Source organism: Plecotus auritus (genome assembly GCF_963455305.1).
Source record: "Plecotus auritus genome assembly, chromosome: 2".
Classification (NCBI taxonomy): Eukaryota; Metazoa; Chordata; class Mammalia; order Chiroptera; family Vespertilionidae; genus Plecotus; species Plecotus auritus.
Genome location: NC_137771.1, coordinates 186,979,972 through 187,003,581, shown reverse-complemented (window position 1 = coordinate 187,003,581; position 23,610 = coordinate 186,979,972). Strand labels below are relative to the sequence as shown.

The 23,610-nt window shown below is 41.8% G+C and overlaps 1 pseudogene across 1 annotated transcript; it reads right to left on the bottom strand.

Moving 5' to 3' along the window:
- Positions 1 to 20,512: 20,512 nt before the first annotated feature.
- On the bottom strand, positions 20,513 to 22,421 carry LOC308240928 (integrator complex subunit 9-like; annotated as a pseudogene). The gene has a single exon. The product of its transcript is annotated as an integrator complex subunit 9-like (transcript).
- Between the last annotated feature and the right edge of the window lie 1,189 nt (positions 22,422 to 23,610).

Below are 23,610 nucleotides of genomic sequence, written 5' to 3'. Positions count from 1 at the left end.
CATAATAGGGGTTCCAGAAGGAAAGGAAGCTGAGCAAGGAATAGAAAACCTCTTTGAAGAAATAATGACAGAAAATTTCCCAGATATAGGGAAGAAAAAACCCACACAAATCCAAGAAGCTCACAGAGTCCCAAGTAAAATGAACCCCAAAAGACCGACGCCAAGGCACATTATAATTAAATTGGCAAACACCAACGACAAAGTAAGAATCTTAAAAGCAGCAAGAGAGAGACAGAAAGTTACATACAAAGGAACCCCCATCAGACTAGCAACTGATTTCTCAACAGAAACTCATCAGGCCAGAAGGGAATGGAATGAAATATACAAAGTCATGCAAAGGAAGGGGCTGAATCCAAGAATACTGTACCCAGCAAGGCTGTCAATCAAAATTGAAGGTGAAATCAGGAGCTTCACAGACAAAAAAGGACTAAGGGAATTTATTACCACCAAACCAGCAATGCAAGAAATGCTAAAGGGTCTACTGTAAAAAAAAAAAAAAGAAAGAAAGAAACAGGAAGCGAAGAAGTAACACAGGGGTAAAGAATAGGAATGGCGACAAATAAGTACCTATCAATAATAACTTTAAATGTAAATGGATTAAATGCCCCAATCAAAAGACATAGGGTAACAGATTGGATAAGAAAACACGACCCATATATCTGCTGTCTACAAGAAACCCACCTCAGAAAAAAAGACGCACACAGACTGAGGGTGAAGGGATGGAAAAAGGTTTTCCAGGCAAATGGAACTGAAAAAAAAGCTGGGGTAGCAATACTTATTTCTGACAAATTAGATCTCAAACTGAAGGACATAACAAGAGATAAGGAAGGCCATTTCATAATACTAAAGGGAGCAATCCAACAAGAAGAAATAACTCTGGTAAACATATATGCACCCAATACAGGAGCACCCAAATACATAAAAAAACTCCTGGAGGATATTAAGGGAGACATTGACAGCAATACAATCATAGTAGGAGACTTTAATACCCCACTATCACCATTGGACAAATCCTCTAAACAAAACATCAGCAAAGAAACATCAATCCTAAATGACTCACTAGACCAGATGGAATTAATTGACATCTTCAGAACATTTCACCCCAAAGCCACAGAATATACATTCTTCTCAAGCGCACATGGGTCATTTTCAAAGATAGACCATATGTTGGGACATAGGCAAAGTCTCTTCAAATTCAAGAAGATAGAAATCATATCAAGCATCTTCTCAGACCACAGTGGCATAAAACTGGAAATCAACTACAATAAAAACAACCCAAAGAAATCAAACACATGGAGACTAAACAGCATGCTATTAAACCATGACTGGGTTACCAGAGAGATCAAAGAAGAAATAAAAAACATCATGACAACAAATGACAATGAAAACACTACAATCCAAAATCTATGGGACACAGCGAAAGCAGTCTTGAGAGGGAAGTTCATAGCTCTACAAGCCTACTGCAAAAAACAAGAAACAGGGGTAATAAATTACCTAACCCAACAACTCAAAGAGTTAGAAAGGGAGCAACAAGAAAAGCCCAGTGTGAGCAGAAGGAAGGAAATAATAAAGATCAGAGCACAGATAAACGACATAGAGACCAAAGAAACAATACAAAAGATCAACAAAACCAAGAGCTGGTTCTTTGAAAGGATAAACAAGATTGATGAACCTCTAGCCAGGCTCACCAAGAAGCAAAGGGAGAGGACCCAAATAAACAAGATCAGAAATGAAAGAGGTGAAATAACAACAGATCCCGCCGAAATACAAAGGATTGTTAAAAAATACTATGAACAACTCTATTCCAACAAACTGGACAACCTGGAGGAAATGGACATATTCCTAGAAAAATATAACCTTCCAAAACTCAATCAGGAAGAATCTAAACAGCTCAACATGCCAGTAACTATGGAAGAAATTGAAGCAGTCATCAAAGAGCTTCCGGCAAACAAAAGCCCGGGGCCAGACGGCTTCACAGGAGAGTTCTACCAAACATTCAAGGAAGAACTAAAACCTATCCTCCTCAGACTATTCCAAAAAATTCAAGAGGAAGGAACACTTCCCAGCTCCTTCTATGAAGCCAGCATCACCCTAATACAAAAACCAGATAAAGACAACACAATGAAGGAGAATTACAGGCCAATATCCCTCATGAATGTAGATGCCAAAATCCTCAATAAAATTCTAGCAAATAGGATCCAGCAGTACATCAGAAAGATCATACACCATGACCAAGTAGGATTTATCCCAGGAATGCAAGGATGGTTCAATATCCGCAAATCAATAAATGTGATACATCACATAAACAAATTGAGAGATAAAAATCACATAGTCATATCAATTGATGCAGAAAAAGCATTTGACAAAATCCAACACCCTTTCTTGATAAAAACTCTCAACAAGGTGGGAATAGAAGGATCATACCTCAACATAATAAAAGCTATATATGATAAACCCACAGCTAACATCATACTCAATGGGCAAAAACTAAAACCATTTCCCCTAAGAACAGGAACAAGACAGGGATGCCCACTCTCACCACTCCTGTTTGACATAGTACTGGAAGTATTAGCCACTGCAATTAGACAAGAAGAAGAAATAAAAGGCATCCAAATTGGAAAAGAAGAAGTAAAGCTGTCCTTATTTGCAGATGACATGATATTGTACATAAAAAACCCGAAAGACTCCATCAAAAAACTAACAGACTTAATAAATGAATTCGGCAATGTAGCAGGATACAAAATTAACACCAAGAAATCTATGGCATTTCTATACACCAACAATGAACTTACAGAAAGAGAGACTAAAAAAGCAATCCCATTTTCCATCGCACCAAAAAAATTAAGATACTTAGGAATAAACCTAACCAAGGAGGTAAAAGACCTATATGCGGAAAACTACAGGACACTGAAAAAAGAGATAGAGGAAGATGTAAACAGATGGAAGAACATACCATGTTCATGGATTGGTAGAATCAACATCATTAAAATGTCCATACTACCCAAAGCAATCTATAGATTCAATGCACTCCCCATTAAAATACCAACGGCGTATTTCACAGACCTAGAAAGAACTCTCCAAAAATTCATCTGGAATAAAAAAAGACCCCGAATAGCCACAGCAATCCTGAGAAAGAAGAATAAAGTAGGAGGGATCTCAATACCAGATTTCAAGCTGTATTACAAAGCCACTGTCATCAAAACAGCCTGGTACTGGCACAAGAACAGACATATAGATCAATGGAACAGAATAGAGAATCCAGATATCGACCCAAACCAATATGCGCATTTAATATTTGACAAAGGAGGCATGAGCATACAATGGAGTCAAGACAGTCTCTTTAATAAATGGTGTTGGGAAAATTGGACAGATACATGCAAAAAAATGAAACTAGATCACCAACTTACACCATACACAAAAATAAACTCAAAATGGGTACAGGACTTAAATATAAGACGGGAAACCATAAAAATACTGGAGGAATCCACAGGCAGCAAAATCTCAGACATATGCCAAAAGAACTTTTTCAGTGATACTGCCCCTAGGGTAATGGAAGCCAAACAGAAAATAAACAAATGGGACTACATCAAAATAAAAAGCTTTTGCACAGCAAAAGAAACCATCAACAAAACAACAAGAAACCCCACTGTATGGGAGAACATATTTGCAAATGGTATCACTGATAAAGGTTTAATTTCCAACATCTACAGGCAGCTTATACAACTTAATAAAAGGAAGATAAATGATCCAATAAAAAAATGGGCAACGGACCTAAATAGAAGCTTTTCGAAAGAAGACAGAAGGAAGGCCAAGAGACACATGAAAACATGCTCAAAGTCACTAATTATCCGAGAGATGCAAATCAAAACAACAATGCGATACCATCTCACACCTGTCAGAATGGCTATCATCAACAAATCAACAAACGACAAGTGTTGGCGAGGATGCGGAGAAAAAGGAACCCTCGTGCACTGCTGGTGGGAATGCAGACTGGTGCAGCCACTGTGGAGAACAGTATGGAGTTTCCTCAAAAAACTGAAAATGGAACTCCCATTTGACCCAGTAATCCCACTCCTAGGAATATATCCTAAGAAATCAGAAACACCAATCAGAAAGGATATATGCACCCCTATGTTCATAGCAGCACAATTTACAATAGCTAAGATTTGGAAACAGCCTAAATGCCCATCAGCAGATGACTGGATCAGAAAACTATGGTACATCTACACAATGGAATACTATGCTGCCGTAAAAAAGAAGGAATTACTACCATTTGTAGGCACTTGGATGGAATTAGAGAACATTATGCTAAGTGAAATAAGCCAGTCAATGAAAGAAAAATACCACATGATCCCACTCATTTGGGGATAATGAAAAACATTATAAACTGATGAACAAAAAGATAGTTACAGAGGCAGTAAAGCATCAAACAGACTGTCAAATTACAGTGGTAAGGTTAGGGAGAGGTGGGGGAAATAAGAGATCAACTGAAGGACTTATATGCATGTATATAAGAGTAACCAACGGATGCAAAACATTGGGGGGTGAGGGCATATATGGGAGTGGGGTGGGGGTCGGGGGCAATGATAAGATATGTACACATATAATACCTTAATAAAAATTTGAAAAAAAAAAAATAAAAAAAAAAATAAATAAATAAAAAAAAAAAAAAAAAAAAAAAAAAAAAAAAAGAAAAAAATATATGTAAAAATGTACAGTACAACAGGGGAGCATAGAACATGTTTTATATAAATTTGAACATACATTTAAAGATGCCTTATTTTCATTTGGAACTTGCTGCCTCCTAATAAATACTTTTAAATCACCAACGCTTGGGCGCTTTCTGGGTTGTGAAGAATCTGTAATCGAACTCAGGCACAGGTTCCACTTGGCAGGAAGACTTAGTTCTGTAAGGCTAATGGTCACCTCCAAATTTAATTGAAGTAGGAGTTTGGATTGTGCTATATCGAATAACCCAAAAGAAGATATCTCCACTTGCATATCATTAGCCAAATGGCAAGATTATTTTTTCATTAGAAATGAGAGACTATATCATTATGCTACCTGTTTTGCAAACATTTCAAACATTGAATCCCAGGTCATTTCAAACTGAATATACATTTAATATTCTTCATTATACTTTGTTGTATAAATATTTTTTAATAAAAAATTAGAATTAAGTTCACTTAAATAAAAAATAAAAATCCTTTATTTATTTTCTACCTCTTAACCCTATTCATTAAAGGTAAACACTGTTGGGTATGTTCATCCAATACAAAAATTTTTGTCTATGCATGCACACATAGGTTAGATAGGTATTTTACAACACAAAATGGACTTATATTGAGCATGTTGTTTTGCAATTTGCTTTCCTTTAGGTGATAATGTACTGTGGCCATTTGCATGTATTGCTGTCCCTTAACAGTGACTGTGGGGAGTTACTAGAAGTGACCAGAAGGCCCCCACTTGAATGCAGCTTCCATTATGACAAATGATTTGAACTCCTATAGATTTAAAAAATTTAAGTATCCGCTTAAGGAGGGGGAGGAGTGAGCCCACAGCTGGCAGGCTGGAGAATAGGTTGGGCTGACCAGGCCAGGATATCTGGAAGCTGTGCAATGTCAAGGCAGTAAAAGCAAATCAAAGTGAGATTGCAGGGCAGACCTCTGGAACCACAAGCAGTGTAAGAAAGGAAGAAGGGAAAAGAAGCATTCATGTTTTCTAAATAACCATCACATAGGCATGGGGCTATGCGCAATTTTCATCACAATTCTGTGAGGAGGCACTATTTACAAATAAACTGGGGCTTAGCCAGGCTATAGCCATTTACAAAACACCTAATAGATGTCTGGGATCTAAGCTCGGATCTCCAAATCCAAAACCCCAAAGCCTTCTGCGGTAACAGGGGTGTTGGGAGGGAAAGGTGGGAGACGGGCAATTAAGTTAAAGGACACATGCAAAGCTGATTTTAATGCCCAACTCCTATGATTTGCTCAGGAAAATGTAGTCTCTCTGCCTCAATATATAGCTCTGCTTTGAAATATTTATGTATGTGAAATTAGGCACATATGGTAGGAGAGAAGTTTTTCTTTATATTTTTTACCGAATGTTATTGTATAGTAGTACTCCAATTAATCTTTGCAAAGTTGAAGGACCTAATTGGTATTGGCTATAATGTGATATGTTTGGATGTTTTTAAAAAGGAAAAAAATCTATTGTGATTCTATTTATTTATTGGCAAAATGTAAGGGTCTTTACCTTTCAAGTCAAAGCTATGACAGAAGAATCTTGGATATCCAGTCTTCTGTCATAACAAACCAATATGTGTTTAAACTCCCAGTGAGTCAGAAATGTATGAGTTGAAAATTTCCCCTGAAATCTATGGTGAGAAAGTTCTTATGCCAGCTCCTGCTCTGCTCCTAGTAAGCACTCTGCTGACTAATTAATCAGGGAAGTTTGCTCACTGACATGTCCTGCAGGTCAGTCTGGTTCTTGGGCAATGATCTGGGGAACAGCTCTTGACCCACAGCTATGACAAAGTGATCAACAGTGCTACTCACACAAGAGCTTCATTTGCTTTATTCATGGCTATGTCCTAAAACTGCAGAGCCTGGGACCCACAAGACCCCCCATGAATATTTGATAGATGAATGAATGAATGAATGAATGAACCAACTCAAAACCAATATGGCGATCTGAGTGCTGGTGTCATTTCTGCCACTAACAGCCATATGTCAATGAGCAAGTATTCAACCTCTGGCCTTATTTTTGTCTTTAATGAGATGAGAATGTTGAGCATGGTGATTTGCAATGCTCCTTTCAGCTCTTAGCCTTTTTACTTTTCTTATTTTTAAATCCTACTTGAAAAGATGTGCTTTCTAAGGATCTTTGTATCTTTCTTTACATTCTCTTCTGGCAACATTTCCTGGGGAAGTTCCTTAAGGGTGAGGTTTTTTTTAGCTCTCTCTTGTTAAATAAATTTACAGTGAGTATGCTAATTGTTATCATGGCTCCAGAAACCTAAGCAAAACACCTTTAGAGAAGATTAACCAAGCACTGTTAATGCTAGCAAAAGAGTAAGCTTTTGGAGGGGATTCTAACTCTAGAGAAATTCTGTCTGAAATTCTATTCATAGGAGTCATAAACTTCATTCCATAATAACTATTAATAGGTTAAATACAAATATCTTGGAGAAGAAAAATGTTAAAAATTTATACTAAAATATGAGAGACTGATAGAGAGTTCTTTATTTGAGCAGGTTTTTATTATGGGATAGAGAGAGAGAAGGAGGTGGAAAAAGGGGTGGTAGAAAATTCAAGGTACCTGAATGAGGAAAGGAAATAAAAGGTGACTTAGAGATATGACAAAAAATAAATCTGACTCACTGGGGGACTGCCCTTTGTCTAAGCTTCCTAAAAGGAGATCTTATGGATGAGGAGCAGAATTCTTTAGGAGACTGTGAGCTTTGGAGTTTTTTAAAAAATATTTTTCATTTCAGTTTTCCCTTTTCTTTCCAGTTGTTCTTTTTTTCTTTGAAATCCTCAGTAAATAAACTAATACTATTGAGAGTTACAAAACAATATACCTTGGAAGATACAACCTAAAACTTTTCCTCATAGTATCTATTAAGAGTTAAGCTGCTAACTGAATAGTTCTTTTTTTAAAAAAATATGTTTTTATTGATTTTAGAGAGGAAGGGAGAGAGAGATAGAAACATCAATGATGAGAGAGAATCATTGATTGGCTGCCTCCTGCATGCCCCCCTACCGAGGATCGAGCCCGCAACCCAGGCATGTGCCCTTGACCGGAATCGAACCTAGGACCCTTGAGTCCACAGGCCAATGCTCTATCCACTGAGCCAAACCAGCTAGGGCTAATTGAATAGTTCTTAATAGAACAGTGTTATGTTCCTATTGAGCACACATGAGTCTCAACTGCAACTAGCAAATCCCTGAGTTCCATTTCTATACAGTCAGTATTTCTAAAATAATTTTTTTCTATCATGTTTAAATGGTCTTAGGTAGAGAACTGGTTTGGGGGCCAGATAATGCAGTTTTTCAATCTCTTTGTGATTCTAAATTTTATTTTTATTTTTAATTTTTTATTGATTAAGGTATTACATGTGTACACATCTTCCCATTGCCCCCCGCCCCCTATTCACATACATGCCCTCAACCCCCAGTGTCTTGCAACCATTGGTTATGCTTATATGCATGTATACAAATCCTTTGGTTGATCTCTTATCTCCCCAACCCTTCCCCAACCTTCCCCCTATAATTTGACAGTCTGTTTGATGCTTTACTGCCTCTGTATCTATCTTTTTGTTCATCAGGTTATAATGCTCTTTATTATCCATACTAAAGTCCCAGTGCACGAAATTCATGCACGGGGGAGGGGGTGTGTCCCTCAGCCCAGCCTGAACCCTCTCCAATCTGGGACCCTCGTCGGGCAGTCGGACATCCCTCTCACAATCCAGGACTGCTGGCTCCCAACTGTTCGCCTGCCTGCCTTTCTGATTGCCCCTAACCACTTCTGCCTGCCAGCCTGATCACCCCCTAACCACTCCCCTGCCAGCCTGATTGATGACTAACTGCTCCCCTGCTAGCTTGTTTGCCCCTAACTGCCCTCCCCTGCAGGCCTGGTCACCCCTAACTGCCCTTCCCTGCAGGCCCGGTTGCCCCCAACTTCCCTCCCCTGTTGGCCATCATGTGGCGGCCATCTTGTGTCCACATGGGGGCAGCCATCTTGTGTGTTGGAGTGATGGTTAATTTGCATATTACTCTTTTATTAGATAGTAAATAAGTGAAATCATGTGGTATTTTTCTTTCATTGACTGGCTTATTTCGCTTAGCATAATGCTCTCCAGTTCCATCCAGGCTGCTGCAAATGGTAAAAATTCCTTCTTATACTATAGCAGCATAGTATTCCATTATGTAGATGTACTATAGTTTTCTGATCCAGTCATTGCTGACGGGCACCTAGGCTATTTCTAAATCTTAGCTATTGTAAATTGTGCTGCTATGAACATAGGGGTGCATATATCCTTTCTGACTGGTATTTCTAGTTTCTTAGGATATATTCTTAGAAGTGGGATTACTGGGTCAAATGGAAGTTCCATTTTTAGTTTTTTGAGGAAACTCCATACTGTTCTCCACAGTGGCTGCACCAGTCTGCATTCCCACCAGCAGTGCACAAGGGTTCCTTTTTCTCTACATCCTCACCAGCACTTGTCATTTGTTCATTTGTTGATGATTGCCATTCTGACAGGTGTGAAATGGCACCGTATTGTCGTTTTGATTTGCATCTCTTGGATAAATAGTGACTTTGAGCATGTTTTCATGTCTCTTGGCCTTCCTTCTGTCTTCTTTTGAAAAGTATCTATTTAGGTCCATTGCCATTTTTTTATTGGGTCATTTATCTTCCTTTTATTGAGTTGTATGAGTTCCCTGTAAATGTTGGAGATTAAACCTTTATCAGTGATAACATTTGCAAATATGCTTTCCCATACAGTGGGCTTTCTTGTTTTTTTGATGGTTTCTTTTGCTGTGCAAAAGCTTTTTATTTTGATGTAGTCCCATTTGTTTATTTTCTCTTTAGCTTCCATTGCCCTAGGAGTGGTATCGGTGAAGAAATTGCTTCGGCATATGTCTTAGATTTCTCTGCCTGTGCATTCTTCTAGTATTTTTATGGTTTCCCATCTTATGTTTAAGTCCTTTGACATTTTGAGTTTATTTTTGTGTATGGTGTAAGTTGGTGGTCTAGTTTCATTTTTTTGCATGTATCTGTCCAATTTTCCCAACACCATTTATTGAAGAGACTGTCTTGATTCCATTGTATGTTCGTGCCTCCTTTGTCAAATATTAATTGAACATAGTGGTTTGGGTCCATATCTGGGTTCTCTATTCTGTTGCATTGGTCTATACGCCTGTTCTTGTGCCAGTACCAGGCTGTTTTGAGAACAGTGGCTTTGTAATACTGCTTGATATCTGGTATTAAGATCCCACCTACTTTGTTCTTCTTTCTCAGGATTGCTGTGGCTATTCGGGGTCTTTTTTTATTCCAGATGAATTTTTGGAGAGTTCTTTCTAGGTCTGTGAAATATGCTGTTGGTATTTTAATGGGGAGTGCATTGAATCTATAGATTGCTTTGGGTAGTATGGACATTTTAATGATGTTAATTCTACCAATCCATGAACACGGTATGCTCTTCCATATACTTATGTCTTCCTCTATCTCTTTTTGTAATGTCCTGTAGTTTTCTGAGTAGAGGTGTTTTACCTCCTTAGTTAAGTTTATTCCTAGGTATGTTAATTTTTTTGGTGCGATGGTAAGTGGGATTATTTTCTTAGTTTCTCTTTATGTAAGTTAACTGTTGGTGTATAGAGATGCCATAGATTTCTGGGCATTAATTTTGTATCCTGCTACATTGCCGAATTCATTTATTAAGTCTAATAATTTTTTGATGGAGTCTTTAGGGTTTTCTATGTTTAGTATCATGTCATCTGCGAATAAGGACAGTTTTACTTCTTCTTTTCCAATTTGGATGCCTTTTATTTCTTCTTCTTGTCTAATTGCAATGGCTAGTACTTCCAGTACTATGTTGAACAGGAGTGGTGAGAGTGGCATCCCTGTCTTGTTCCTGTTCTTAGGGGAAATGGTATTAGTTTTTGCCCATTGAGTATGATGTTGGCTGTGAGTTTGTCATATATGGCTTTTGTTATGTTGTGGTATGATCCTTCTATTCCCACCTTGCTGATAGTCTTTATCAAAAATGGGTGTTGGATTTTGTTAAATGCTTTTTCTGCATCAATTGATATGACTATGTGGTTTTTATATCTCAATTTGTTTATGTGATGTATCACGTTTATTGATTTGCGGATATTGTACCATCTTTGCATCCTTGAGATAAATCCTACTTGGTCATGGTGTATAATCTTTCTGATGTACTGCTGGATCCGATTTCCTAGAATTTTGTTGAGGATTTTGGCATCTATGTTCATGAGGAATATTGGCCTGTAATTCTCTTTCATTGTGTTGTCTTTTTCTGGTTTTGGTATTAGGGTGATGCTGGCTTCATAGAATGAGCTTGGAAGTGTTCCTTCCTCTTGAATTTTAGGAATAGTTTGAGGAGGATAGGTTTTAGATCTTCCTTGAATGTTTGGTAAAACTTCCCTGCGAAGCCGTCTGGCCCTGGGCTTTTGTTTGCTGGAAGCTCTTTAATGACTGCTTCAATTTCTTCCATAGTTATTGGCCTATTGAGATTTTTAGATTCTTCCTGATTGAGTTTTGGAAGGTTGTATTTTTCTAGGAATATGTCGATTTCCTCCAGGTTGTCCAATTTGTTGGAATAGAGTTGTTCATAATATTTTTTACCAATCCTTTGTATTTTTGTGGGGTCTGTTGTTATTTCTCCTCTTTCATTTCTGATTTTGTTTATTTGGGTCCTCTCTTTGCTTCTTGGTGAGCCTGGCTAGAGGTTCATCAATCTTGTTTATCCTTTCGAAGAACCAGCTCTTGGTTTTGTTGATCTTTTGTATTATTTCTTTGGTCTCTATGTCATTGATCTCCGCTCTGATCTTTATTATTTCCTTCCTTCTGCTTACACTGGGCTTTTCTTGTTGCTCTCGTTCTAACTCTTTGAGTTGTAGGGTTAGGTAATTTATTACCATTGTTTCTTCTTTTTTTGCAGTAGGCTTGTATAGCTATGAACTTCCCTCTCAAAACTGCTTTTGCTGTGTTCCATAGATTTTGGATTGTTGTGTTTTCATTGTCATTTGTTGCCATGATGTTTTTTATTTCTTCTTTGATCTCTCTGGTAACCCAGTCATTGTTTAATAGCATGCTGTTTAGTCTCCATGTGTTTGATTTTTTTGGATTGTTTTTATTGTAGTTGATTTCCAGTTTTGTGCCACTGTGATCTGAGAAGATGCTTGATATGATTTCTATCTTCATGAATTTGAAGAGACTTTGCCTATGACCCAACATATGGTCTATCTTTGAAAATGACTCAGGTGCACTTGAGAAGAATGTATATTCTGTGGCTTTGGGGTGAAATGTTCTAAAGATGTCAATTAAGTCCATCTGATCTAGTGTGTCATTTAGGATTGCTGTTTTTTTGCTGATTTTTTGTTTAGTTGATTTGTCCAGTGGTGTCAGTGGGGTATTAAAGTCCCCTTCTATGACTGTATTGCTATCACCTCTCCCTTGATATCTTCCAGAAGTTATTTTATGTATTTGGGTGTTCCTGTATTGGGTGCATATATGTTTACCAGAGTTATATCTTCTTATTGAATTGCTCCCTTTAGTATTATGTAGTGGCCTTCCTTATCTCTTGTTATGGCATTTCCTTTGAGGTCTATTTTACCTGTGTCTTTTGATTTGTGCATTTAATCCATTTACGTTTAATGATATTATTGACAATTACATGTTTGTTGTCATATTTTTCCTTAATGTTTGTGTTTCTTCTTGCCTTTCTCTTTCTTCTTTTTACAGCAGTCCCTTTAGCATTTCTTGCATTGCTGGCTTGGTAGTGATAAACTCTCTTAGCCCTTTTTTGTCTGTGAAGCTCCTGATTCCACCTTCAATTTTGAATGATAGCCTTGCTGGGTATAGTATTCTTGGGTTCAATCCCTTGCTTTGCATCCCTTTGTAAATTTCATTCCATTCCCTTCTGGCTTGGAGTGTTTCTGTTGAGAATTCCATTGATATTCTAATAGGAGATCACTTGTAGGTAACTTTCTGTCTCTCTCAGGCAGCCTTTAAGATTCTTACTTTGTTGTTGGTGTTTGCCAATTTAATTATGATGTGTCTTGGTGTCGATCTTTTAGGGTTCATCTTGTTTGGGACTCTATGTGCTCCTTGGACTTGCATGGTTTTTTTCTTGCCAATATCAGGGAAGTTTTCTGTCATTATTTCTTCAAATAGGTTTTCTATTCTTTGCTTCTATTCCTCTCCTTCAGGTACCCCTATTATGCGAATATTGTTTCGTTTTGTGTTGTCCCAAAGCTCCCTTAGGCTCTCCTCTTGCCTTTTAAGTCTTCTTTCCAGTTGCTGCTGTGTTTGTGTGTTTTTTCCTACCTTGTCTTCTAATTTGCTGATGCAGTCCTCAGCCTCTTCTAGTCTACTGTTTAAGCCTTCCATTGTGTTCTTTATTGCAGCTATGTCGTTCTTCATCTCCTTTTGGTTCCTTTTCACGTTGGCGACATTCTCATTCAGCTCCTTATAATTCTCATTGAGTTGTGTGTATTTGTCATCCAGCTGTTTAAACATCCTTATAACAATTACTCTGAATTCTATCTCTGATAAGCTGCTAGCCTCAATTTCATTTAACTCCCTTTCTGGTGATTCCTCTTTTTCTTTCCTTTGGGGATTGCTTTTTTGTCTTCCCATGTTTTCCTGTAATGTTTTAATTGTAGATCCATTTGCTTTGATACCCAGGGTCTTTTGGAGATGGTGCTACTGGTGTAATCTCTCAGTTCTCCTGGGCTTGGTAATCTAGTATAACTCCCTGCTTGAGCTATTTGGGTTCTCTTGATGTAGGCCTGCGAGCTTGCGAGGCACAACTGTGGTGTCTAGAAGTCAGCAGCCGTGGAGGGGAGTGTCCCAATTTTTGCTGTCTTGCACCCTTAATTGAAATCACGCGTGCCCAGCAGGGACTCACAGTGGCATCCAGGAACAATCTGTTGGGGTGATGGGGCTCAGGGGGCCTGAACTCTGGAAAGGTGTGACTGTGGTGTCCAGAGTTCTGTAGTTGTGGGGTGGGCAGACTCAGCTTTTGCTGCTGCACCTGTGGTGGATAGGCACTCACTCCCAGTGGTGGCTCACAGGGACACCCATGGTACGTTTGCCAGCGAGGCACACTGAAGCTCTCTGAAGGGCCCTGGCAGTGTAGCCGCGTAATTGAGGTGCCTGTGGGCAGGTATCCAGGATGAGTGAATTCAGAATTTCTACTGCCAGGGGGGAGTGTGCCCCTGTTTGTCCAAGATTGCACCCAGTGAGAGCTCACAGTGGCTCCCACAAGCGCCCTGTGGGTAGATGGGCTCAGGGTGCCTGCCTATTGGAAATTCGCATCTGTGGAGGTGCATTTGCCTGCGCAGAGCTCTGATGCACTCTGAGGTTCTCTGGCAGTGAGGTTGAGCAGCTGGGGTGGCTGTGGGCAGTTATTCAGGAAGAGGGAATTCAGAATTTCTACTGCAGGGCAGCGCACCCTTGTCTGTGCAGAATCACACCCAGCAGAGTCTCACAGCTGCTCCCCCAAGGCACTGTGGATAGATAGGCTCAGGGGGCCTGCCTGTTGGAAATGTGCATCTGTGGAGGTGCCTTTGCTGGCGCAGATCTCTGACACCCTTGTCTGTACAAAATCACACCCGTGGGATCTCCCAGTGGCTACCAGACGCTGCCTACGAAGTGGTGTGCCCTGGATGCCTGAGTGCTGGAAACGGGTGAAAGTGGTGTCCGGAATGGGAAGGGAAAGTTGCACTTACTGCTGCTGAGTGGTACACCTTTGGAGGTGGAGGTCCCAGGGTCTGCGGGTCTGCTGGTGGGGCAGCAGAATTTTGGCTGGAGTGGCTGCTGGGTCGTGGTGGTGCTGATGAGTTCCTGAAAAAGGCAGTTCTCCCTTTCTAGATGGCATGGGCTCTGTGTTGGAGTCCCGCTGTCCGGGGAGTGCCTGCAGTGGTGGTAGTCTCTCCTTGTCCAAAAGAGTCTGGTCTGCCAGCCCCTGCTGCTCCTATGGGGTTTTAACTGTCCCTTACTCACTCACACACACACCACACACTCTCCTTTCATACCCTCACTCACTCACTTCCTCTCCCTCACCTCCGTCCTGCCAGCCGCCATCTTCAAGACCCACACATTCAGTGCCTGATTCTAAACTTTAATGGTAAAAAAATCCATTGGTAAGAGGCCTGAATACATGGAAGAATTCAAAGTTCAATTTAGAATTACTACTCAGAATGAACGAACATACAAAATCATGATCCTGGCTAGTTTGAGGCTTCTGCAAATGCCTTGGTTTTTCAGCAGATATAGAAACATATCTGGCTTCATTTGCACTAATGGAAAGACTTATAATCTAAATTATTTGACAAATGTTCCCGGAACATTGTAGGATTTCAAGAAGTGGTTTCATAGCAGGGTAAAAAACCTCATCCAAAACATTCACATTAATGCAAATGTGCATGGCAATGAAGTCTCTGTGTCACAGATTAAAATAAAAACATTCACAGGGTATATTACTGGGAAGAAATAACTTAATTTCACTTATCAGGGAGAAATGTGAAATCTTACTTGAGTTAAAAACAAACAAACAAACAAAACAAACAAATAGACAAAAAACAATCCTGTACCAAAATAATATGCTAGAGGGCATTCAAAAAATTGGAGATTTTAGTTGACTTTACATTTAATAAGTTAACAGTATATCACGGTTTCCATAGATAGGTAGATAGACAGACAGATAGAAGCATAGTTTTCATTAATAGCAATATGGCGTCAAAATAAAGCTTACTAACTATGCATCTAAATATACCTTTAATATCATTCACTCAAAAGAAACAACAACAACAACAAAAAACAAAATAAAAATCCCTTGACTCTATTTCCCAGTTCTTTTGCCCTATTTCTTTGTTTACCCTTTGTACAGAAATTCTTAAAGTTGTCTATATTTGCTCTCAAATCCCATCCTCTCCTCAAACACTGAGTTAGGCTTTCTCCCTACCACTCCCCTAAAGCAGCTTTTATCAACACCACTGATGTCTTTCATTGGGAGATCCATGGTCAGTTCTCTGTTCTTATTCTATTTGACACTCAATATCATTTGATACAAGCATTTACTCTTTCTTGATCATGTTCTACTTTCCTCCAACATCATTGGTCACTCCTAAGTCTGCTCTGCTGTCCAATCTCTGAAATCTAACCTCCAAGTATTAGAGCACCTCACACCTCTCGACTCCTCTTCCCTTCACTTCTGCTCTCTCCTTACCTCCTCTCCCATGTTCTCTTCTTTCCTCCTTTCCTCCATTTACTTGATCTTATCCAATCCCACACTTTTCAAAACTCTATTTCTCCAATCTCAATCTCTCCTCCAAGCTCTAGAGTTCTCTCTCCAATGGCCTACACATAATCCTTGCCTGTATGTCTGAAAGGCTCAGTACATTTAATATGGCCAAGACAGAACTTATGCTTCCTAGTCCTAAGTTCCATTTGCTGACCCCCAGTATTTTTTCTAAAAAATATATATTTTTTTATTTATTTCAGAGAGGAAGGGAAAGGGAGAGAGAGATAGAAACATTAATTATGAGAGAGAATCATTGACCAGCTGTCTCCTGCATGCCCCCCACTGGGGACCGAGACTGCAACCCGGGCATGTGCCCTTGGCCAGAATTGAACCCGGGACCCTTCAGTCCACAGGCCAACGTTCTTCCACTGAGCCAAACCAGCTATGGCATGCCCCCCTAGTCTTAACCGGAATTACAACTGGAAGCGCTATCCTCTCCCCCTTGCTAAGGTCATAAACTTTGGGATTGTCCATGGCCCCTCTCTTCTCACAATCCAACAGCAAGATTTATCAATGCTGCTTCCAAAACACATCACAAAGCCCTATCTCCTCCTCCAAGTATTCTCTGATACTATTGTGATTTAAGCTTCATTCTTCTTCTATCAGACCTGGGCTCCCAGTTGATCTGTTTCTACTCTTGCCTTATCTCTGCCCTGCAGTTGATTCTGTACCCAGTAGACAGAGTGATCTTCTTAAATCAGACTGTATCACTGCTCAGGTTAAAATTCTCTGATGAAATCCAGCTGCCTACCATGCAGCATACAGGTGCTGACCTTTGTTTAACTGACTACCCCACTCATCATCCCCCTCTTCACCCATTCCACTCCAGCAAGTCCTTTGAACACAATGAGTAGCTTGGGGTCTTTGCATTTGTTGGTCCGTCTGTTGGGAAGATTAATCCCTCTGTGGAGTGTAGGGCTGAATCTTGCTCGTCCTTAAGGCTTTAGGTCAAATGTCATCTCTGCAAGAGGTTTCCCCACCTACCCTCACTAAACACACCCATCATAGACCTACAAAGCCAGTTATTCTCCACTCAACTGCCCTATTATATTTTCTTCACCTCACTTCAAAGCTTTCTGAAGTATTTTCTGTCTTTCTCCTCTAGAATGTAAACCCCATAAGTAAGCAATTTTGCTTGTTCTATAGATGTATACACCATGGCTAGAATAGTGCCTGATACTTAGTAAGCCACAGTAAGTTGAATGAGTTTTGACTGTTCTGGGGGGGGGGGGGGGGGGAGGGGAGGAGGGAATGTATGTTTTATAGATTACTACAGGGAGACATTATATTCTTAACATATTAAATCCTGACTAAAAACATTGAATGTCTTTCCAATTGCCCAAATGTTTATTTTTACTTTTTTGAATTTTATTTTATTTATTTTTTTAAAATAAATCTTTATTCAGATTATTACAATTATTTCTCCTTTTTCCCCCCATAGCTCCCCTCCACCCATTTCCCACCCCACCTTCTGCCCTTACCTCCCCCCCACTGTCCTCATCCATCGGTGTATGATTTTTGTCCATTCTCTTCATGAACCCCCCATACCCCTTTCCCCCTGAGAATTATCAGTCCACTCCCTTTCTATGCCCCTGATTCTATTATATTCACCAGATTATTCTGTTCCTCGGGTTTTTAATTCACTTGATTTTTAGGTTCGCTTATTGATAGATATGTATTTGTTGTTCATAATTTTTCTCTTTACTTTTTTCTTCTTCCTCTTCTTTAAGAATACCTTTCAGCATTTCATATAATACTGGTTTGGTGGTGATGAACTCCTTCAGCTTTTTCTTATCTGTGAAGCTCTTTATCTGCCCTTCAATTCTGAATGATAGCTTTGCTGGGTAGAGTAATCTTGGTTGTAGGTTCTTGCTATTCATCACATTGAAAATTTCTTGCCACTCCCGTCTGGCCTGCATCGTTTCTGTTGAGAAATCAGCTGACAGTCGTATGGGTGCTCCCTTGTAAGTAATTAACTGTTTTTCTCTTGCTGCTTTTAATATTCTCTCTTTGTCTTTTGCTCTTGGCATTTTAATTATGATGTGTCTTGGTGTGGTCCTCTTTGGATTCCTTTTGTTTGGGGTTCTGTGGGCTTCCTGGACTTGTAAGTCTATTTCTTTCACCAGGTGGGGGAAGTTTTCGGTCATTATTTCTTCAAATAGGTTTTCAGTATCTTGCTCTCTCTCTTCTTCTGGCACCCCCATAATTCTGATGTTGGTACGCTTGAAGTTGTCCCAGAGTCTTCTTACATTATCTTCAACTTTTTGGATTTTTTTTTTTTTGCTTTTTGCTTTTTTGGTTGAGTGTTTTTTGCTTCTTTGTATTTCAATTCTTTGACTTGATTCTTGTGTTCCTCTATTCTGTTTTTGGGTCTCTGTATAGTATTTTTTATTTCAGTCAGTGTATGTTTAATTTCTAATTGGTCCTTTTTCATATCTTCGAGGGTTTCGTTATATTTATCGGCCTTTTCTAGGATATTCTTAAAAAGTCTTATAACCGTGGTTTTGAATTCTATATCCAGTCGTTTGTTTTCCTCCATTTCTTTCGTTTGTGATCTGATTCTTTGACCCCGCATTTTCACTGATTCCCTGAGTTGGTAAGGTAGATATTTGTGCTAGGTTTCCAATATGGCCCAGTGGGTCTGCTTCCCCAGTTAACCTGAGGTGGATACTCTTGGTGCACCCCTTTGTGGACTGTGTGTACAGTCTTGTTGTAATTAAGTCTTTATTGTTGTTGGTATCACTGGGAAGAATTGACCTCCGGGCCAGTTGGCTGTAAGGATCAGCTGTGTTTATGCTGGGAGAAGTTCGGTGCTGGAGACAGCCTTATAGGATTAGACTTGCCAAATTGCAATAGCCTCTGTGCTCAGCTTGGATGGGGTGGAGTCTCAGTCTTGGCTTCCTGTCAGCCTTGCCCTTGCGCGCATGTGTGCTTTCAGTCCTCCGCCTTCCCCGGCTCCCGAGTCTCCGCCCAAGAGTCCAGACTCCCCCCACAAGAGCGTGGGTCCCCAGGGGCTCGCCTGGAACTGGGGTTCACTGCAGTCAGAACTGGGGCTCAGTGCAGTCAGAATCCTCTGACTCCCTTCCACTAGGGAAAGCCTGTGGCAACCTCCGCAGCCTTTGTGCGCACTGGCCCGCGTGCGCCTTCAGACTTCTGCCTTTCCCAGCTCGAGTCTCCGCCCGAGAGTCCAGACTCCCCCCGTAAGAGTGTGGGTCCCCGGGGGTTCGCCCGGAACTGGGGTTCAGTGCAGTCAGAACTGGGGTTCAGTGCGGTCAGAGGCTTCCTTCCCCCTTCCGCCAGAGAAAGTCAGCCAGGCTCTCAGCCGCCCTTCCTCTCTGCGTGCACAAAGCCCCTTTGCCGTACCTCCAATTCTCTGTGAGCTTTCGTCTTTCCTTCTAGTTGTAGAATTTTCACTCAGCCAGCTTTCCTGTGGTTCTGGATGGTGTCCGTTCTGTCTTTTAGTTGTAGTTTTGAAATTGTTGTGCGAGGCAGCAGTTTAGGTGCTTACCTATGCCGCCATCTTGGTTTCCCCCCCCTACTTTTTTGAATTTTATATTTTATTTTTTAAATGTGGCTCTCCTAGATTCTTTTATTTTTATTGACTTCAGAGAGAGTGAGAGAATCATTGACTGACTGCCTCCTGCACACCCCTTACTGGGGATCGAGCCCACAACCCTTCAGTCCACAGGCCAACACTCTATCCACTGAGCCAAAACAGATAGGGCTAAAGTTTATATTAAAAAAAAAAAAAAGCCAGGTTATATGGTTGAACATGTTCACCAGACTAAAATTTGCTGTAGTATTTTCTAAGTTTATGCTAGTCTGAATATTTTCACATTTTTTCAGATACCATATCAGTGTAAATTGTAGGTTCAACAGAGCATAGATAGAGACTCCTATAAAAAAAGTTTTATTAACAAAATGGGCTCACAATATAAAATACAGAGAAATGGGTTCATTTTACTAATTTTTTGGGGGGGCTGTCTGTCTTATCAGATGCAACACAGTTGACAAGCAAGTAAAGCAAAGTCACTGATTCCCCACCCGTGGCCTGTGACATGATGAAAAACAAACACTAGCCACTCGAGACAAGTCAGTCATCGTTTCCCCTCTCCTCCGCACCACTAACCTCTTAGAAATTGCTTCTGTCACTCTTATGCCACTCAGCCCACTGTCTTACCATCCTGGTCACCTGAGAGAGCCAGGCTTGGGAAGAAAATGAGTCTAAAGCTTAAATGAAGCAAAATCTCTTGCCTGCGACAGTGCTACAAGTCCAGACCAGCAGGTGCGGCCCTCTCTCCTGACATGGCCCTCAGAGCCTTTTCCTTTAGGTCAGAGACCACCACAAAGGCCTGGCTGACCTTGTGTGCCCTTTCTCACTTGGCTTGTGCTGGGCAGGTAGAGTGGGAAGGGCGGTGGGATCTCAGGGAAGCAGACATGGCTCACGTGTCCCATTCAGAACTTCTGGAGGAATTTGAGGACCATCGTACCCTGAGTATCTTGTCATTGTCACAAATGATGTGGATTGAACTTCCTCAATCCGGATGAGGGTCTCGGCTTCTTGGAGCAAGGTGATGTGGCCCTTAGCTGTGTCTTCCACTTTAATGTCACTGATGCCATGCTCCTCCAAGGTCTGCACAAACTGCTCCACTGGGATGGTGCCGCTTAGCAAGCGCTTCAGAACCTTGTAGTCCGGGATGTCATTGCTCACCTGCTTTCTCTGCTTACCACTCGCAGGCTGGGCCGGCCTGGGCAGGGGCTGAAGGACCTGCTTGTTATCTTTAGTGTGCAGCACGGCCGAAACGGCTGCCAAGGAAATGCCAGGCTTAATCTCCGTGGGCACCAGTGAATCTGCTTGTTCCGGCATGATTTCGATCTTCTCGTAGCATCGCTTCACAGGCAGGGTGAGGAGGCTGGCAAATGATCATCAGGTCCATCCTGTGGGCCTGTGGCAGGGGGCAGCTGTGTGTACTGCTCAGGGCAGACCACATGCAGGGGCTGCACTTCTTTGAGCAGCTTTGACACTTGGATGAAATTCAGCCGGGTATCACTGGGGCAGTACTAGTAAATGCATTTCATGGCCAAAGGCTGGTACGAGAAGTCGGGTTCTATGGATATGACAGTGTTGCGACTAGACTTCCCCCAGAGCTTCATGAAATGGACCACGTCCCCAAACCGGAGGCTCTTCTAGCTATGTGAACACCCCGCATGGCTGTCTGAAATCTTTGCTGAAGTCGCCGTGGATGCTGGGGTCGTGCGTCAGCTTGTTGATCTCAGTGAGCTCTGCATGAGGAAAAGGTGGTTCTGGGAGATACACCTTCATCTGCTTGTTGTGACAAAGCCACTCAGCAAAGATCTGGGAAAACTCAAGGGAGCTGAAGTGGAAGGGGATGCTGGAGAGGCCGGCCGAGTGGATGAACTGGTACAGGCCCTCCAGGAGGTCATAGATCACCCCCGCCCCCCCCCCACCCCCCCCCCACCCCCCCGCCATGAGTAGCAGGGGACCAACACGTTTCCTCTATTCCAGATGGTCAGCACCAGGTTGCTGAAGAACTCTCCCACCATGCTCTCCGGGTTGGTGGTGGGAATCTGGGGGAGGCCTGTCAGGAGGAGAACATCCGTTTTTGAGAGATGCCTGGTCCATGGGCTGTGCATGTGTGGTAAGCAAAGAGGATCCCAAGATGTAAGATACGTTCTCGTAATGGGATTGAATAATCCAGTTGGAGCTTCCAAGGGCAGAGCCAGAGCTAGAGCGTCACCTGGACCACACCAAACAGCTCAATTTTCTGAGGATATTTCATCAGCTGGCTTTTACTCAGGGCAGAGCTCACCTCTTGCATCTTCTCCAGGTTGGTACTTCCACTGCGTCCTTGAGAGGAGAGGGCAGCAGCCGCGGAATGTCCTTGTTCTTCCACAAAGAGGCAGATTGCGCCTTGGGCACTCTTTCAATGAAGTTCACCAGCTCTCCCATGAGAAGTCTACCGATCTGAATGGTGGGCTCGGTGGTGCACACTGTGCTGTGAACCCGGTGTGCTCAGTGATGTAGGGCAGTGCCATCATGCAGTGGTAGTTAGAGATGAGGGTCATGTCTACCGTAGACAGATCTATTGGCTTCGTTTCAGGCACAGAATCCACAAATACGTGGCCTGAGCACTCCTTCAGCTCTTTGTCCAAGAAAATATTTCCATCCTTGGGGGGACCAGCTGGGATGATTAGACAGCCTGGCAGTTTGAACAAGTGGCAAAGGAAGAAAATTGAGGGTGGAAGTCATGTCCAGTCCACAGTCCAACATAATGGTGGTTGATTTGAATTTAAACACATTGCACAGTAAGGTTGGGTGCCCGGACAGGCAATACAGTTTCATATTGGACTTTTGGTTGTTCAACACCAGTCACTGGACTCCTCAAACCCCCAAATGCTTATTTTTTTTTTAAACCAAAGGTCTGGTAGCCTATTTTAGGAGAAACTTTTTTATTTTAGAGGGTTATTTATCTCAGAGAAGCAAATACTCAAGGTTATTACATTTGCCCTTAAATGTGTTGTCTAGGAGAAGAGGGAATTATTTTACTCATCATATTCCAAAGACTAGAACTAGATGGGAGTTATAAAAGGGATGAAAATTATAATTCAAGGAAGAAGTTTCAGAAAATAGGAACTATTTAATACTAGAGGCCCGGTGCACGAAATTTGTGCACGGGGGCGGGGGGGGGGGTTGTCCCTCAGCCCAGCCTGCACCCTCTCCAATCTGGGACCCCTTGAGAGATGTCAGACATCCCTCTCACAATCCAGGACTGCTGGCTCCCAAATGCTTGCCTGCCTGCCTTCCTGATTGCCCCTAACCGCTTCTGACTGCCAGCCTGATCACCCCCTAACCACTCCCCTGCCAGCCTGATTGATGCCTAACTGCTCCCCTGCCAGCCTGTTTGCCCCCAACTGCCCTCCCCTGCAGGCCTGGTCACCCCTAACTGCCCTCCCCTGCAGGCGTTGTCCCCCCCAACTGCTCTCCCCTGCAGGCCTGGGTCCCTCCCAACTGCCTTTCTCTGCAGGCCTGGTCACCCCCAACTTCCCTCCTCTGCCAGCTTGGTCACCCCTAACTGCCCTCCCCTGCAGGCTTGATAGCCCCCAACTGCCCTCCCTTGCAGGCCTGGTCCCTCCTAACTGCCTTCCCCTGCTGGCCTGATCTCCCACAACTGCCCTCCCTGGCAGGCCTGGTCCCTCCCAACTGCCCTCCCTTGATGGCCATCTTGTGGTGGCCATCTTGTGTCCACATGGGGGCAGGATCTTTGACCACATGGGGGCAGCCATCTTGTGTGTTGGAGTGATGGTCAATCTGCATATTACTCTTTTATTAGATAGAATGAGCTGAGTTGCCTTGTGAAGTGTGAGCTCCCCATCACTGGAGATGTCCAAGCAGAGACTGTGCTTTTATTGAGGAGATTCCTATATCATAGAGGAGATTGGACAACCATACACCTAAGGACCCTCTGAATCTTCAGCAACAGTGATTCATATTCCTACTACAAGTTTCTACAATTTTGATGCAATCCAAGAAG